The following is a 20,350-nucleotide window of genomic DNA, read 5'->3' as shown; positions in this document are numbered from 1 at the left end:
AATACAAGTGCATTTTTTATTAGAATGGTGGGACACATGACAAACTTCAAGTGGATATGGACAAATGGAAAAGGCACAACTATAAATTCTCCCTTAAAATATGCCTTCGACATAATTAAGCACAATTTAATACCCAACATGTTTAAAACTATTTGTTGCAATTTGGGACAATCTCCAACATGTATATTATGTAATTGTATATAATGTTGGATTCCTTCCGTTTCTTCTAACTCAAAACACCCACTAACAGACAATTGTTGTTGTGACAACTGCCCCAATCACTATATGCTCTTCAACCTCACACACCCACTTGTGTTCAAATACCTCAAAGATAATAATTTTTTCATACATGGCAACTTCTCCAATTTCTTGCTACGAACAATTTCCATAGTTTGAAGTTCTGGAAGATAGCAAATTATATGTATTTTTATCAAATTATCAAAAACCCTAAATGATAAATTTGCAAGTGTGGCTAGAAATTTTCTAAACTCCTCTACATTATTACAGTAAGACACTCTAAGATCACAATGGTTAAAGAAAATACCTTCAACAAATGATATATTTGATACCCTTGTCCCTGCAACCTCTAATAGTTAGAGTCGTAGAAGTATGTAGTTGTGAATGGAAGATTCCAAACCACTCAATGTTTCTCTTTCCCCTTTCACCTCCTCAAATGGAATTTCATGTATCAATGGACAATCAATTATGCTCAACTAAGTCAACTGGGCCAAAATTCCAAGAGAAGGCAGTGAATATTTCACTTCCTTACATTTATGAAGCTACAATTCGTTCAAGTTCTTTCAATCAGCTACTGAAGCCAACAAACCTTTCAATTCCTTACATACATAGAGCTGTAATTTCTTCAAGTTATTTAAGTTACATATGGTAGTGTATCCAACAAAGGGCCTACATCCAGAACTTCCAAATTGCTTAACTCCCCAATTGCACTTGACAGTTCTTTTAAATTTGTACCTCTCATATATAACATTTTAATAAACCTTTGATGCACCACATGCAGAGGGAACACTTCAATTTTCCTACAATTGGATAGATTTATGTAGTGAGGTGTGCTTATATTTCCTAGTGTTTCACTTGACATGGTTAAATTAGTGCGAGACTCCAAATCAAGATGTTGGATTTTAACTAGTTTACAAAAGGAATTTGGCAACCTTTGCAAAGTGAGACACCCTGACAACTTCATCTGTAGGAGGTTGGTTAAATTATAAAATGTTATGGAAGCCTCTTCAAAGTTGGGAAATTAGATAGATGGATATGTTCGATTTTAGTTAAATTACCAAAGTAATTTGATAGGGTCTTGAAATCTTGGCACGTAGTCAGTTGAATTTGTTGGAGGTTGTTTATCTACTAAAGGAATCTGAAAGCCTCTTCAATGCTTAGAATTCAAACAACTCAATTTGTTGGAGTTTGTTCAAATTACCAAAAGAATCTAACAACATATTCAATTTATTACACTTTTTTATGAGAGATTTTTCTGCGTAAATCACATGACATTTCATTTGTCAACGCGTTTCAAACCAAACAGTGTGGTTCATCGTCAGGACAAGTTGAATGAATAGATCAGGCTTTGCATGTTAAGACAATGTGTTGGATATTGGTTAAGCTACCAAAGCACTCAGGACAAGTTGAATGAACAGATCAGGCTTTGCATGTCAAGACAATGTGTTGGATATTGGTCAAGTTACCAAAGCATTCAGGATTAAGTGACTACATTTCTGAGCATGTTCTTAAGTCCAATTCTCTTAACGGATTCATAAGAAAAAAATCTTATGGAAAATTTTTCAGAATGACCTTGTCCTCCTTGAATGAATATTCAATAGCAAGACCAATCACAATTCCTTGTAAGTGCTTCAACTCCTATATAGGCTTTGGAATGTTCGAATGTTTTATTATCGTAGATGTTCTCCTATTAATTCAATCCCTTGAGGCATTGTATATGACTGTTAAATTAAAAATAATCCAACTACATCAATCCCTATCTAATTGGTTTTGGTATATTTCTTTAAATAATATATGGCCATTTTCTCATTTTTGTCAATCAATCTCTCTCACAATCGAAACAAACCCCCACCTTTGATATGATGCCATGTATTTTTCTATTTTTAGGGATACTTATAATGGAGATAAAACGAGAATTGTAATACGACATCTTCATAAATCAAAGGGAAATGAATGCCAAGAAGGGCCATGCCAACATCATCTATAATCTACTCAAAATTAATGATTGCAGACTACAAGTATTCCTTAATCAAAAGGAAATTTATTGTGGATTTATTGTCTCCACTGCAATCGAAGCAGCCATTAAAAGTGTGTACTTTCATGTCACCATTTTTTTGAAGCATTATGTTGAATCACAATAGTGCTTGGATGAATTGGTTTCCATTTTAGGTTCAAAAAGGAAGGTTACTCCATTGTTCTATGATATTGAACATATGGCTCTTCATTACATTAACAAAGAATGTTATCAAAAAGCCTTTCAAAAGCACAAACAGAGAGTCACAATGGAAAATATAGAAAAATGGAAGAAAACCCTCTTAGATGTCTCATTTCTTAAAGGTGAGCTGTGAAAAATGAAGGAACAATAATACATGCTTTACTCATTTCTCATTAATGTGATTGATGTATAGATTTATGTTCTATTTTTTTCCTAACTCAAATGACTTTGTTTTCCCTTTTGAGTGACCTTTGGGAATTTTTGCAAAAAATTGAGGATATATTATTGGAAGAAGTTGAGCGAGAATCATTGGTTGTCACAAAAGAGTAGACAACGAAGGATTTACCCATCAATGCAAGTGACTTAGATGATTTCAAATTCATTAAGGAATTCATCACATAAGAATTTTCACTCGCAAATGGGTTGGATGAGGATATGCCTGATCTAAGCGAGTTGTATGAGGTGGATGAGAATAGGATAGATCTACGTGATTTTTTTTAGGAAAATGAGGATGGGGTGGCTCGGAGTGAGCTCATTGAGCCCGATAAGGATGGACTGACTCTAAGTGAGCTAACTGAGGTAGATGAGAATTGTCCAATTATGAGCAAGCTATTTGTAATGGAAAAGGATAAGTTGGCATTAAGCGAGCTATTTAAACCATATGAACATGAACTGAAGGACAAGGATAGGTTGAATTTAAGTGGGCTATTTAAACTAGCTCAAGATGGACCAAATCTAAGAGATCCATCTGAGGATAGATGAGATCTAAGCAAGTTGTCTAAGACCAACTCAAATGAGGAGAGATAGGTTGCAAATTCACAGTGAATGCCTTCTTCATATTGAGAGTGACTGCCACAATGGGCAGTTGGCAATGAAAGGTTGGCCAACTTAGAAGACACATGGTTAGTTGTGAGTAGCCTTCGACAAACGACGAAGATCATTGGTGATCCATCCCCTTAAAGAACACCTTTGAAATAATTAGTTAGTATGATATTTATGTAGTTTACTTAAGTGTTGTATTGAAATATTTTTTAAAAGTATAAAAACTATACATCTTCCCTATACTCAAAAGTGAAAATATAATATATTTTTTTAACTTGTAATTTTTTTTTTTAAATGATGTAAAAAAAAAACACATTAACATCTAAATATTGTATGTATGTTTGAGAGTGAAAGTGATTTTTTTTTACTACACCTTCTATGTTGTAATGTCTGTTAGTGTCAGTATTTGCATACTGCCATCAGTAATCAAAATTCCTCTTTTATATCATATTAGTGTCCCATTTGAAATTTTTATCATATTAGTGTCCCATTTGAAATTTTTATAAGACTTTAGCATAGAATATATTGGATGAAGATGCAGCTATTTTGGTGGGATTCCTATGGCATGGTACTTTGATCTTGTTTCTTCTTTTGTTTCATATGTATGAATGTTTTGTACCTCTCATGATCCATTTCACTCTATTATATGTTGATTTTCAAGGTGTGATAAGCAGAATTCATCTTTGTATGCTCTGTTTGGGGAAATCATCATATATTGTTTCATTTCTTCAGTTTAAAAAGAATTCATGACCCTCATGCTCTTTTTAGCATCTCACTAGTCTAAACCATCTCATCACTATACTATTGAGTTTAAAGTACCTTGCCTACCTTGCCCCATCATATGTCTGCAATTCAGATTCACTTTGCCCTGACCTAGTTCATTCTCTGACCTAATTCACTCATCCTTTTGACTACCCAACAAAAATAAAATCAAACAACCCTCTGCACTTTACATCTAGCCTAAAACCATAATCTATCTAGCCCTCTTGGCTATGATCCTTTGGAGAGAGCCCTCTCCAGCTTGGTAGGGCTAGCTACCAAGCTAAAATATTGGTCTGTGGTTACCTCAGCGGGACTCTTCCTTAGCCTTGGAGATCCAGAGGAGTGATAACAATGTCAACCACAAAACAAACCGAATGAACACAAATAGAGTAGGATTATTAATATTTTATAATGTTTTTAATTAAAACTAACCAAAGGAATTTCATTTATGTGTTTTTAATTATAGCAGAAATTATTATTTTATTTAAAAATATTATATTTTTATTTTAAAAGGGATACATGTCAGCTTGATACACATCTCCATCATGTTGGGCTATATAATGTGCCTCTATATATATATTTTTTACTTTTAATTACTTTATCCTTTTTAAAGATAATATAACATTATGTTATTTGATATGAACATCCAAATATTTTATTTATAAGTGAGAGCAAAAAAACTATTTTTACCACATCTCTATGTTGAAATGTCAACAACCAATCCACTAGCGTTATTGATATTTTATAATGCTTTTAATTAAAACTAACAAAATAAATATATTCATTTTTGTTTTTAATTATAGTATACATTGTTTTTCACTTAGAAAATACTTTATTTTTATTTTAAAAGAGATACATGTCAACTAAAAATTGAGCACTGAAAAAATTACACATCTCCCATACTCAATTATAAAATATATTTTTAAACACAACAATGAAAAGATTGAATATATATATATATGAAAAATTAATATTCAAAATAATATTACTTACTTTCTAAATTTATAAATATTTAAAATATAAAAAATATTTAAATAAATTTTCTAAAATAATAACTAACAACAATTACAATATTTATTTATTATTAATAAATAAATAATACTAATATTTACAATTTCATTTTTAAATCTAACTTTTTCGTAAATCAATATTAATCACTTTTTAGATTTTAAATATCATCATTAAAAATAATTAGAAAATCTCTAGTTTACTTTATGTAAATGCAGAGTATGCCGTAAAACTGCTTCTGCTTGGCTAAGAGCTCGTCTTCCTCGGACGTAAGGAAACAGGTTAACGGCCCAAGACCCAGAGGCATCTGGCAGGAGTGAAAGCCTGCTCCCTTACGGACCACCAACGGGTTATTACAGGTGGCGTGGTTTTCCTTGATAACAGTGATGAGTCAAACCGACATTCGCGGATAGCAGCCAGAGATGGCTGTCCTCACTGTTGGTTTGACACCTGAGTTTGATAGGTTTTGCCACCTTCGGAAAAAAAAAAAAAAAATGCATTAAGTGAGAGTGTAACAATTATCAACAAGTAAAAGCCTATAAATTAAAATAAAGTAATTGTTCCTTCCCACGCTTGTCAATGTTACATGTGGTCATCGAGTTTTACAAAAACATATAATGGTGACAAAGGAAGTGAAAGATATAATTTATACATGTTTGATTACAGCACCCCACCCATGCATAATTCTAACCACTTCATCAAGTATGATAAATATTTAAAATGCATTTATCCAAATAAGACAACCATTTCGCTGGCATGTGTAGGTTTGCATAGTCTGGCTTTATTCGCATGGCTTGAATTGAATCCCATGCCTCGAGCAGGGCGAGGACAAAATAGATGTGCGGTACAAGGACCATACAGACGTAAAACATTTACTGATGATATATTTTGGGCCGTCAGTGGATGGTTGGACATCATTACAAAGTGAGGGCTAATTGATTTATTAGGTTACCGCTTATGCAGTGATATTTATAATTAATTGGTTTTAAGTTTGTTTTTTTTGGGGTGGGGTGGGTTGTTTTATAGTTAACATTAAGTTTTTGCTCAAAATGTTTGGGTGACCTCACTTCGCGGCCAAATTTTGAGGGTAGATGTCATCCTGCCATGCACTATTGACCAGGTTGATTAGGTAGTATAGAGGAGAGTGATTATGAATACATCTGGGAGTTCATTTCAATTTGATTTGAGCTTTGATACCGTAAATTTCATTTTAAGAGTGTTGGTAGACAATTTATTAAGGGATTATCGATAAGTGTATTTCTAATTAGTCCGAGCCCATGAATGGAACTAGTTTTCTGCAATTGAGTTACTTTCCGTGTTCAAAAGATCTACATTATTTTCTTCTCTTGGAAGAGTATACAGGATCTAATGTAACAAAATTGTGCTTTGTTTTGTAGCCAAAGCCATTACAACATTTGACTGGCCAAAAGTCGCGGGTTTGTAGCGATGAGATTGATCTCACAGTCGATGGAGAGATTTTTGTGACCTACAATCAGTCTTCATTCCCAATCCATTGGCCTTGCTATGAATATGAATGCAGTGACAACAATCAATTCTTCCCTCATTGTAAAACCAGATTCAAGAGGCATAAAGGTTAGAGTTTGTTCTCTTATTTATTTCTGGTCACTATTCATATTAGTTATCAATATACTAGGTTTTTTGTACACAATGTTGGATAATGCATACTTGTTGAGATCCAGGGACGTTGCCTTTATGTCTTGTATGCACAATGTTGCACTTCATTGGTCTGAAAGCCTACTAGGTTTAGATAGGAGAGGAATATGGTGATAATTAACTTTTAATATTGTAATGCAGACAAATAAATATATACTGTGGAAATTGTTATAAGCTCTGAAGGAAAAATGAAATAATTTATCTTAAAAGGGACCCTTTTGCAATGTATCTCATATTGGAATGCTCCATCTTATTGCTCATGGGTATGTTTTTATATATCTATAATGTTCACTTAAAAAGAAGAATTATCTGCAAAATTTTAAGAATTCGATTAATTTTTTGGAAATGAATTATAATTACATGAGGGCCTAACAACAACGTTTTTAAATATCCAATTGTGTTTAGGATATCTATATAAGGCCATATTTTCCTTTTCAATGTTGGGCGAGCAGTTAGGCAAGCGCGCTTACACGAGGTGCTTCAGAAGTAGTTAAATTTAATGTGGGCAGTTTACATGCCTTTGTTAGCTGATTCAGAGTAAAATTTATCAAATAGTGATTAAACATTGTCAGTAATGTTGTAGCTATTACTAATTCAAATTTTTTTATTAAACAGTAAATGGACATGCACTTTTGAACCGAGTATTACAACAATTTTATCCCATAGATTAAGCTTTAGCTTTGTTATGTTTGTATGCCTTACAACTGAAAGAAGTAACTAACTCCAATTGTGGTTGTCTTGCCCTCTCCACATTTCCACTTCTATTACCTTCCATATGGAATCTCTTGACAAAGGGGAAAACATGTCGGGAGTCAATGGTTTTACCATTTTTTTAAATAGAAATAACCCAAAATTTCATTGGAGCATATTAGAAACTCTTGGGACATGTTATTCTGGAGATCCACAAATAGATGAGAGAGGTGTAAGCACCAAAATGCTAGAAACTAAATAAATATGAATACATATATAAATAAATGAACACATAATTATAATTATTTTGTATAATGGAAGTTTATTTGATATAATAAAAATTTCACTTCTTAATTTCACTTTATTTTTAAGGGAACATCAAGCTATGGCCATGGAATTGTGAATATAAAGCCAAAATGGAAATCTGAATGCTCTCGGATTCCCAAATTCGATAGATAGTGAATAGAAGCCACCTCAGCGAGATCCAACTATTTGAAAACATACATCCCACTCTAATATATAGTGGTGTATTGATAATATTTTTTATGATGTCATGTACAATCAATTCTGAGTGTAAACTAGTTAAAAAATAATCAAACACATTTATGTGCCTTATTTTCATACTTTCCTATTACAATTTAGAAGAAGCATTATAACGAGGAATAATATACGTACATTATACTTAATTAAGATGCAAGTATTCATGAGAGTGTTTGCAAGGTCCACCGACACTCGGGGCCAGGTTTAGTTTCCACTCTTAATGTTGTCAAATGAACGTAGGGTCTGACCTAGGACTAGTCGGGTTGGGTTTAGTCTCCACTCTTAATGTTGTCAAATGAATGCAGGGTCCGACCTCAGACTAACCAGGGTCGGCCAATAGTTTCAAAAATATTTTATTGAATTCGATGGAAGCTTGACTGCTCCAAGAGATCCCTCTTATGGCCTTCTCATTATGCTCATGATAATTTCCCCAATACTTTTCGTTCCTCGAATTCTTGTTAACTCTCAGCACCTTCCAAGAATGATCCACATCAAAGTCTACTTACCTATAAATAGTTTATCCATGTTTGAACAATATTATTTTTCCTCTCAAAGTTACATTAGGAAAAAACATTTAAAAATGAAAAACAAATAAAACAAAGTATTACACGTCCCATACGTAAGGAAAAACAATTTTAATATGAAAAAAAAAAAAAAACTAAATATTATAAAGAAGAAACAAGTACATTAGACATTAGGGAGGCTATGGCACTAATAGTTTTGTTTGATATGTATATATGTGAGAGAAGTCTGGAAATTTTTCTCTTTTTAAATTTGAAGTTCAGTTGTTAATTAATAATTTGGGTATTTGATTAAAAAATAAAGCAGAGTCAAGGTCAAGTTTAGTCTCCACTTTTAATGTTGCCAAATGAAAGCATCGTTTGAAGCTACCAAAATATTTGTATAGGAAAGTGGTTGTGAATCACAGTGTTGAATCATAATAATATAGGGTTAAAAAAACCATATTATTTTTCCTTGTATTTATATTTATACATAAACATATATGCTTAGAAAGAATGTGTGTGAATTTGGCTCTAATAATAATTAGTTGTAATGCCATTTTTTATATACAGATGATATTGTCCTTGAATTTTTGTTTTGTTGTTACTAATAATAATGTGGAATTTTCAAAATTTTTCATTAAAATTGATTAAATAAAGAAGAAAATTAACATCGAAACTAAAAATGTCATCAAAAAATATACTAATCATAATTTTCATTTCAATTATATTTAGTGTAAAAACTCAAGATAAAATAAAGATAGAAATGATCATCAAAACTAAAAATATTATTTATTATTTAAAATTTAAAATTAATTTCAACTTTATGATTATTTATAGAAATGGATAAAGCTTTTATTTTAGAATTGTTAAAATAAAAATTCTAATAATCATTACAACTAAATCTGTCTTTCATCTTAGTAAAAATTAAAAATATTATTTATGATAATAATAAAAAAATATTAAAATGTTTTTTTTTTCCATGTGTGGAAAATAAACTGAAATTAATTATAAAAACTTCAAATTAAAAAAAAATATATACTTAGTTCACTTAAAATTAAAGAGATAATGTCTATTTTTATAGTTTTGTTCTCAAATATAAATTTGCAATTAATTTCAAATAAAAAACTATATACTCATTATATAGTTATTTTAAAAAAACAATATATTTATAGTTTCATTATAAAAAATAAAACTATATACTCATTATATAGTTATTTTAAAAAAACAATATATTTATAGTTTCATTATAAAAAATAACAATATAAAAAGTATAAAAAAAATAATGTATTTATAGTTTTATTATAAAAATTAATAATATAAAAACTATAACTAAATATTCATAAACTAAGTATAAATTGTTTAAGATAAAAGATTTTTTTATAATAATATTAAATACTTTTAGAAAAATCAATTTATATAAAAAAGACACTATCCCATTTCATATTTTCATTATAAAAATAAATCTGTAAAAAACCGGATTTTTGGTTTTTTATAATAATATTAAATACTTTTAGAAAAATCAATTTATATAAAAAAGGCGATATCCCATTTCATATTTCCACTGCCAAAAATAAATCTGTAAAAAACTGTAATTAACATCAAATAACAGAGATATACCCCTTTATAGTTCAATTAAAAAATAAATATCTTATTTCTTCTTATTTAAGTTTCATTATAAAAAGACTATAATTAAATATTCATAATGTAAATATAATTTGTTTATGATGAAGGATTTTTTTATAATAATATTAAATATTTAAAAAAAAAAAAATTATATTAATTTGTTTATGATGAAGGATTTTTTTATAATAATATTAAATATTTAAAAAAAAATAATTTATATTAAAAAAATATCCTGGTTTATATTTCTATTCCAAAAAATTGTAATTAACTTCAAATAAAAAAAATATATACTCATTCTATAGATCACTTAAAATTTAAATTTAAATTTATATTTATATATATATATATATATATATATATATATATATATATATAATTTAGTGGTTTCATTATAAAAAATAAAACCTTAACCACCGTAAGTCTTAACCACCGTAAGTAAATATTCATAATGTAAATATAAATAGTTTAAAATTAACCATATTTTTTATAATATTCCATATTTAAAAAAAAAATTATAAAATGTGAATAAAAAATTATGCATAATAAAAATAGTATAATAAAAAAAATCTCACTAATACTAAAAATATTAATTATATTAATTAGATTGTTGAAATATTAAAGAAAAGTTATAATATTATAATAAGTAAAAGAATTCATTCATTATATAAAATATTATAACTTCTCTTTAATATTATAATAAAAATTATATTATAACTTCTTTTTAATATTACAATAAAAATATAATTTTAAGGTCTAAAGAAATTAATAGAAAATACTAATTAAATATATATATTTTTTAAATTTATAAGTATAAAATATTTTTCCAGTATTTAAGATTTATATTACAATTAACCACAAATAGTATATGTACATCATAATTAATTAATATCAGAGTATTAGTGAGAGCTTTTGCACGGTGCACCAATACTTGAGGTAGGGTTTAGTCTTTATGCTTCACCAACTAATACTCGAGGTCGGGTTTAGTCTTTATGCTTCACCAACTAATACTCGAGGTCGGGTTTAGTCTTCACTCCTAATGTTTTCAATCATTCTTAATGTTTTCAAATGAACTCTAACCTCCAATTAGTCAAGGTTGGCCAATGGTTACCAAAACCTTTTATTGAATTTGGTCGAAGCCCCACTTGTCACGCCCCCATTCTTTTTTCGTTAATTGGCCTACGTGAGGCATCGGCTAAGTACCTAACATGTTCATTTGTTAACTTACTTTTTGAACTACGCCTAACATTCATCATCTTTAACCATTAATATTAATGTGTGGAATCCATTAATATAACATTCAACATAACAGCAGAGAGACAACAATCATATGTAATAATAATATTTTATTATAATTTTCAAGTTTACAATATCACCAGGAGACAAACTCGACCAGCGTTTATATTTGTCCAAACAACAGTGTCGTTTTCTGAACTCAGGGGCACCAACCTTGTGCCAACTGTCGCACCTCACCTGGGCGCCTTCCGCACGTTGGTCACACCCCTACACAACAATCCACACTTCATTTCCACCGTCGACACGACACACCCAACCACGGGTCGCCTCCACCCAACCTCGGTTCACCCTGAACGATCGGTCATTCTGCGAGCACGCCCAACCACAGGTCGTCCTGACCGAATGTCTTCACGTTTTCTGTTTTCTTCGACTCAGCCGACGAGCGGGCTACATACGACCTTCGGCTCCTTGTCGTACTTTGCACTTCTGCTCCACCAAAGAACACTTGTGTTGAACCCGTTCGATTGCTCCTCCATCATTTCACCTTGCGCTATATATATGGGCAGTGGGTCGTGCAACCCGGCCGACCCACACACTATGTTTCGTTCGGCGGACTCACCACATACGCCATCCGCTTGTGTTTTTACATGGTCGGCCTGCCCAACTCGTGGGTGGGCGCCCCTCCACGTGCCTCTTCACATATTGGCTCAAGTCAGCCAGCAAGTTGGAGCCTTGGCTCGCCCGCTATAAGTCTACGGCTGCTCCACCACACTTCGCTTGTTCACGTGTCTTGCCCGTGAGGTCGCCCGTTCACCTGTTTTGTCAAGTCGCTTGGTCAGTGGGCACGCCTGCGGGTCACCACAAACGCAGGGCATGACATCCTCCCCCACCCAAGGTCATTGCCGTCCTCGGCAATCCTGCTATCCATTGCAACTTCTTGTCATACTTCGCAATCTTCCACTTCCATCTCCAAAGTGAGTCCTCCATTTCCCAGCTATCCTCCTCCGGTGCATTCTTCCATCTGACAAGAAATTCCCGTCGTATGTGACTTCCAATCCCTACGGATCGACTACTCAGAATCTTATCCATCTCAAGGTTCAGCCTATCAACAATCATGGCTAGTCCCCTCGGTGGTTCCACTCTCTCTGGATGATCAGCATCAAGTCTGCATCTCTTCAACTGACTGATATGAAAAACTGGATGTTTCATATGCATATGGTGCAGAAGCTCCAGCTCGTAAGCAACTTTCGCCACTCTCTTCTTCACTCAGAATGGCCCCTCATATTTCCTCGTCAACGATCTCGCAGTTCCCTTAGGTGGCTAAAATTGATCTCCGGTAATCCTGAGGAACACCATATCTCCCACACTGAAGTGTGCATCCCATCTCTCCTTATCTGCCCATTTCTTCATTCTCCTTGCAACTTCGTGCAAGCGCAACCATGCCAACTCCAAGGTCTCATCCCAAGCCTTCATGAACTTCTTCGCATGAGGACTCCTCAACAAACCTCCCGTCACTATAGTATGCGGTGTGACTGGCATCTGCCCATTCATCAACTCAAATGGATTGTACCCTGTCACAAAACTCTTTTGTATGTTGTAGCTAAACTGAGCCACATCCAAGAGTTCAGGCCAATTCTTCTGATCAGCTATCACATAATGTCTTAAGTAATCCTCCAGTAATGCGTTGATCCTCTCGGTTTTCCCATCTGTCTGCGGATGGTAACTCGAACTCATCAACAAATCTATCTTGACTAACTTGAACAATGTAGTCCAAAATCTGCCTGTAAATCACGGATCTCGGTCCGACACAATGCTCAATGGCATCCCCCAATACTTCACTATGTTCTTGAAGAACAACTCCGCAATCCGCTCGGCTCCACAAGGCATCTTTGTTGGAACAAAGACAACATACTTGGAAAAACGATCAACCACGACCATTATCCCATTATACCCATGTACCTGTGGCAACTGAGTGATGAAGTCCATCGAGACACTCATCCATGGTCTCTCAGGAATCGGTAAAGGCTGCAACAGACCTCCTTGCCTTTGTGTATTCGATTTGTCTTGCTGACAAATGATGCATGTATCTACATACTCCTCTACATCCTCTCGCATCTTCTCCCAAAAGAATCCTCTCTCCAACAATGCCAAAGAACGATGTTGCCCTGGGTGGCCAGCCCACAGAGAATCGTGGCATTCCTTCAAAAGGTGTCTCCTGAGCCTAGATGACTTTGGAACATAGAGTCAGTTTCCAAAGAACAAGAATCCATCTCGGAGAAAGAACTTTCGTGTCTTCCCCTCCTTTATCTGCTTCACTATATTCTGCACTTGAGTATCGGTCTCAACACTTTCCTTGAGCTTATTCTGCATCTCTTCTGACATCTGAACTTGACTCCTACTCCGTGCTACCTGGTCTTCCCTGTCACGCCCCTACATTGGTAGTAGTCTTTCAATCGCTCTATAGTGAGGTGCGGCACCACTGACCCTTTTCTTTTCACCAATACTCACGATCATGGACTACACCTAACATTCGTACTTAGTTTATTTTTCGTTACCAAACATTATCTTTATCCTTTATACAAGATGAAACCCATACACATTCATCATAAACAACAATACAGGAACAATTGCGCAACAGTATAAAGGGAGGGGCAACTCCCTGCAATATGAGTCTACCCGAATCAATATATATAATCTTCAATTTTAAAAAGTACAAGTTATATCTTGGGAAACCCCAAATTTACACTTAGCCAAATTTCCAACTTCTCAGCAAACTCGGTTGCCCAGCTCATCGGCGCCTCCAAATGGTTGCCGCACGACTCGCCCAACTCTTCATTCACCTCGTCACATGATTGTGTCGTTTGCCCAACTCGGTCGCGCTCGTCTTTTCCGTGTCGCTTCACCCGAGCACCCTCCACACGAGTCACACCTCCGTTCACCAAACCGGCACACCACACTTTGTTTCACCATGCCTAGTGCACCCAACCGTGGGTCACCCATCCACTCGATTCACCTTCGTTTCACCTTTCCTGACGTGCCCAACCGCGGGTCGCCCGTCCCCCTAGCTCACCACTTTTCCACCGTTTCTCCATGCACAGCGCGGCCTACTCGGGTCACCCGTTCCGCACATTCACCCGGGACTGCACGACCATTTACCCGACGCCCGCCGCGGGTCGCCCGGCCTACCCTCTATGCACGCTCACCTGGCACTGCACATTCTGTTCAGCCGACGCCCTATGCGGGTCGCCCGACCTGCCCTCCGTGCACGCTCACCAATTCAACCTTCACTCGTTTCGCCTGTCGTGCAGGCTCATCCACACAGTTCACTGTAGAACTATCCAATCGCAGAACTCCTTAAGATATGCGAGCTCCTTGTGTTGAATGCATTGTGAATTCGCTTGCCTTCTCCTCCACAACTCGTCCACTATACATATGCTTCGCACACCATGTTTATGTGCCCAGCTGACCTTCCCATTTGTTGCACGTCCATCGGCTTCAGCCATCTTTCATACGTCAGCCCGCCCAGTCCACTATTCGACTGCCCCATCATTTTGTCGGTCGCCCATCGGCCCTCCCACCGGTCGGGGCACCCGGGACTGCCTATACAATATAAAATTCCCATGCTCATAACTCCATCACATTTCCTCTGAAATACTTCGCATGGCCTGCAGCTCACCTCGTGCGCCCTCGCACTTCATCTCCGCAGCTCGTCGCTTTGCCCGGTGGGTCGCCCATCCGCCGCATGGACCTCAGGGCATCACATCCTCCCCCACCTGAAGTCATTGTCGTCCTCGACAATATCTCCCAGTAACCATCTGTCACCAAGATAACCATTCGAACAGTCATATCCCTAATCCATGATATCAACCAGTCCATACATCGCAAACATCCCTGCAACATATACAATACGACCGTCTCCACCATTTGTCATCCCGTCATGAACTGTTGCCATGATACTCCAACATAATGCTAACACATCTCTGCACATTGACGTCCCCCATGACTCGAACTAGTTGGGTAGCTAATCCAACTGTCATGCCCAAATCATAAGAATGCACATCCTTATGCCATCATCAGTCTTTTCTCAGACCTTTGCCACATCTTGGACTCATCAAGAATCTGCTCCAACCCCATGCTCAGGTCCATGGAATCTCCATCCCATCTGCAACATGTCCATCCAGTCCATGGTCTTGTTGTACAAGAGTGCACAACACCTCCATCGGCTCATACACAACATCTCCATGTCACATCAACATCTGCACAACATCTCTGCCTTGGCACTCCTCATTGGATGCCCATATGACACCTCTACAAGTGCTCCTGCATAATGTCCCTGCATAAGACTGCCATGCTCCATGTCTCCAACCTGATGTCCATGACTCAAGTTTCCCATGTTGTCCAACCAAGTAGACCCATCTCAACATTCGGTCATCTGCATCCAAGTCTGCAAATCTATCATCATAAAGAAGCCTCCTCCAAGGCCCCTTGTCAAGGTGGTGCAGCCCCTTCCAACCAAGGTCCCTGCACCAACCCATCTCCAAGGTTGGGCCAGGAAGTTTCCTCCCTGACTCTCATCCACCCATGTATCAGATTGGTACTATGTCCTCAAGTATCTATGCATAGCCTCAACCTCCTCACATGTACACCCAAGCTTGTCAAGCTTGTCTTTTGTCAACTAAAAGTCATATATGCCCATAGCATACCTGCAAAACTCCACTATGCCAGCCGGATCTCTACCTGCATAATCCTCTCCAACCACTGCCTCTGAAGAAGTACTCGGACTCCCTTCATCTACAACTCCATTGTGAAGATCTTCAGTAGAAGATGTCTCTACCAAGTGCTTCAGGATTCGTGAGATTGATCTCCCGCTTCCATCCTTCTTCCTCACTCTTGCCACGAAGTGAATGAGCTTCCTTTCCTTCATTGTTTGAGTCATACTTCCAAGTCCTCTTTGCTCCACATTTGGATCTTTGGGATACAAATTCATAGAATTCATCCTTGGCCTATACCCCAAGCAACTCCTCCTATTCATCGGAACCAACATAGTTCTTCCTTCAACTGTGATCAAGAGAATGTCTCGGTCCACCATTGGTATGGCTTGTGCAAGCTTCATGAAATCTTGCCCCAGCACCATAGAATGATCATCCATGTCCATGATCCTCAAGTCCAACTTTCCAAACCACGAGCCCACTCTCACCTAAGTGTTCTCCATCACACCAGTGACAGCCTTCATGGTAGAGTTGACTGCTTTGAAAGCACTCCACTCTTTCTCCATCTTAGCTTTCTTCCCAAAAGACTTTGCTGCCTTCCTACTCACAAAGCTATGAGTAGCCCCCGTATCCACCAAAGCTGCAAATCTCTTGCCCTTCATGGTCACCTACACAAAACTTAGCTTCAAGGCATCACCTCCTTCTGTCGGCTTTATCTTGTGTCTCACATCAGCAACCTTCTTCAAAAACTCGACCTCAGAAGTGTCCATTGGCTTATGTCCCAACTCGACATCTCTCTTAAGGTACTTCACTTCCTTGCTTGGCTCATCTAAGCAATTCGATCCTGGTTCAGCTTGACTTCCTTCAAGCTTGTCCTCCATCGCATTTTGCTCAAGTGTACCAACCAAGTGCCCATTGACTGCTTCTATAGAACTAAGCTTCCAAACATCTGCCTGATTGTTTTGGTAGTAGTCCCCTAGTCTGCCAATGTAGTCGAGCTCATCCTACTCAATTACAACAACCTTCTTACCAAGAAATTTCTTCTTAATCTCATCCTCAAGCTGCTTGACTTCGGTCTCCACCATGGCACTTTTCTTCCTTAGTCGAACTCTCTCATCCAAGAGTTCTTGAAGACTAAGACCATTCCGTTGGATCTCCTCATCAAGTTTCCTGAGTTCATCATCTTCCATCATACCTCCGCATTGGCCCATGAGTTCTTCAAGTTCTTCTTTGATCTTTGAACAACCTTCCCGAATCTTCATATTCTCAGCTTTCATCGAAACCCATTTCGAACTCCATCTACTCACATGTTCCAACACTTTGTACCTGAAAGCTTCACCTGCATCATGGCTAGATTCACCTACCATAGGTCCTTCTACCATCTTTGCCATCAGCCTTCTTCACCATTCACCAAGTTCCCTACAAAATGAATCAGCCCTTGATTTCACCTACCATGAAGCAACAGTGAGTTTAGCTTCTTTCGCTTGCTTTCCACCTGAATCAGCTCTAATATAGTAGCTATCACGATAGTGGCAATGGGATCAGCTCTTCATCATACACCAGATCTTCTGCAAAATCCCTTTGCACTTCACCAAGTTTCCTGCAAAACTTGGACCAGCTCTAATACCACCTGTCATGCCCCTACACTGGTGGTAGTCTTTCAACCGCTTTATAGCGAGGTGCGGCACCACCGACCCTTTTCTTTTCACCAATACTCACGGTCATGGACTACGCCTAACATTCGTACTTATTTTATTCTTCGTTACCAAGTATTATCTTTATCCTTTATACAAGATGAAACCCATACACATTCATCATAAATAGCAATACATGAACAATTGCACAACAGTATAAAGGGAGGGGCAACTCCCTGCAATATGAGTCTGCCCAAATCAATATATATAATCTTCACTTTTAGAAAGTACAAGTTAAATCTTGGGAAACCCCAAATTTACACTTAGCAAAATTTCCAACTTCTCGGAAAACTCAGTTGCCCAGATCGTCGGTGCCTCCGAACGGTTGCCGCATGACTTGCACAACTCTTCGTTCACCTCGTCGCACGATTGTATCATTTTCCCAACTCAGGCACGCTCGTCGTTTCCATGTTACCTCACCTAGGCGCCCTTCGCACGAATCACACCTCCGTTCACCAAACCAGCACACCACACTTCGTTTCACCGTGCCCGACGTGCCCAATCGTAGGTCGCCCATCCACCCGGTTCACCTTCGTTTCACCTTGCCCGGCATGCCCAACCGCAGGTCGCCCGTCTGCCCGGCTCACCACTTTTCCACCGTTCCATCGTTTCTCCATGCACGATGTGCCCTACTCGGGTCGCCCATTCCGCATGTTCACTCAGTGTTGCATGACCGTTTACACGACACCCTCTGCAGGTTGCCCGGCCTACCCTCCGTGCATGCTCACCCGGCGCTGCACGCTCTGTTTAGCCAACGCCCTATGCAGGTCGCCCAGCGTGCCCTCCTTGCACGCTCGCCGATTCAACCTTCACTCGTTCTGCCCATCGTGCAGGCTCATCCAAACACTTCACCGCAGAACTCCTTAAGATATGCAAGCTCCTTGTGTTGAATGCGTTTTGAATTTGCTTGCCTTCTCCTCCACAACTCGTCCACTATACATATGCTTCACACACCATGTTTATGTGCCTAGCCGACCTGCCCATTCACTGCACGTCCATTGGCTTCACCCATCTTTCATACGTCGGCCTACCCAGTCCATTGTTCGACTGTCCCATCATTTCATCGGTCGCCCGTCGGCCTGCCCATTGGTCGGGGCACCCGAGATTGCCTATACGATATAAAATTCCCACACTCATAACTCCATCGCATTTCCTCTGAAATACTTCACACAGCCTGCAACTTGCCTCGTGCGCCCTTGCACTTTGTCTCCGTAGCTCGTCGCTTCGCCCGATGGGTCGCCCATCCGTCCCATGAACCTAAGGGTATTACATTCCCCCTCCAATGTTGTAAGTTGTCCCTTCCTACTAAGGGAATCTGCTACCACATTGAGTCTCCCCGATCTATACTCAATAGTCATGTCGAATTCTGCCAAGAAGTCCTGCCAACGAGCTTGCTTTGCAGAAAGCTTTGGTTGTGATGAAAAATAACTTGCCACAACGTTGTCCTTCTTGACAATAAAAGGCTTCCCAATCAAGTAATTCCTCCACACATGAAGACAGTGAATGATCAAGTCATCTCCTTCTCATGGACCGGATACCTTCGTTCTTTATCCTGCAACTTCTGACTCTCGTACGCCACCAGATGCCCATCCTGCATAAGAACCCCTCCTATGGAAAAATCTGAAGCGTCTGTGTGTACCTCAAATGGTCACTCGAAGTTTGACAACTTCAGTATTGGTGTTGTGACCATCCTCTTCTTCAAATCATCAAATGCCATCTGACATTTTTCCGTCCAACTCCATCTCTTGTCTTTCTTCAACAGGTCTATCAGTGATGATGTTACCTTGGAGTACCCCTCTACAAACTTCCGTTGGTAGTTGGTCATGCCCAAAAACACCCTCATATCATGGACATTCTTCGGTTCAACCCAGTCCTCAATCGCCTTCACCCTGTTCGGCTCCATCCGTATGTACCCTTGACCCACTATGTGTCCAAGGAACGGAATCTTGGTCTGAGCGAACATACACTTAGACTTCTTCAAGTACAGCTGATTCGTCTTCAGCACCTCGAACACCATCGCCAAGAGCTTCTTATGATCCTCCATGTTATCACTGTACACCACTATATCGTCCAAGTACACTACAATGAACGAATCCAAGTATGGATGTAGAACATCATTTATCAAAGTGCAAAACGTAGCAAGAGCATTACACAACTCGAATGGCATAACAAGGAATTCAAAGCTACCATACCTTGTTACTATCATGGTCTTCTTCTCGTCTCCTTCAGCTATCTGCACCTGATAATACCCATGCCTCAAGTCTAGCTTGGAAAACACTCGAGCTTTCACAAGCTTATTGAAGCAATCTGCAGCTAATGGCAAAGGATACCTGTTCTTTATCATCTTCTTGTTAAGAGCATGATAATCACAGCACATCTGTAGCTCATTCGTATCCTTCTTTCGCTAGAATAGGCATCCCAACTCCATCATCGCCTTCGACTCCTTTGAATACAGCCGCATATGTCTCCACGTCTGACTCCCGCATAGCCTTCTCCAAACTTAGTGTAGAAACATGCTGCACCTTGACTTCCCTCCTTTGCCTTTGAGTGGGCAAAGTCCAAGTCTGTGACTGTCCAACCAGCACCACCTCATCATAGAAGGGGACAACAATTGCCTTGTTTCCCTTCAAGAAATCCTGC

This window comes from Pinus tabuliformis, chromosome J (genome assembly GCF_031772625.1).
Source record: "Pinus tabuliformis cultivar Carrire ecotype Pingquan chromosome J, CPIR1, whole genome shotgun sequence".
Taxonomy (NCBI): Eukaryota; Viridiplantae; Streptophyta; class Pinopsida; order Pinales; family Pinaceae; genus Pinus; species Pinus tabuliformis.
Note: the sequence above shows the minus strand (reverse complement) of the source record.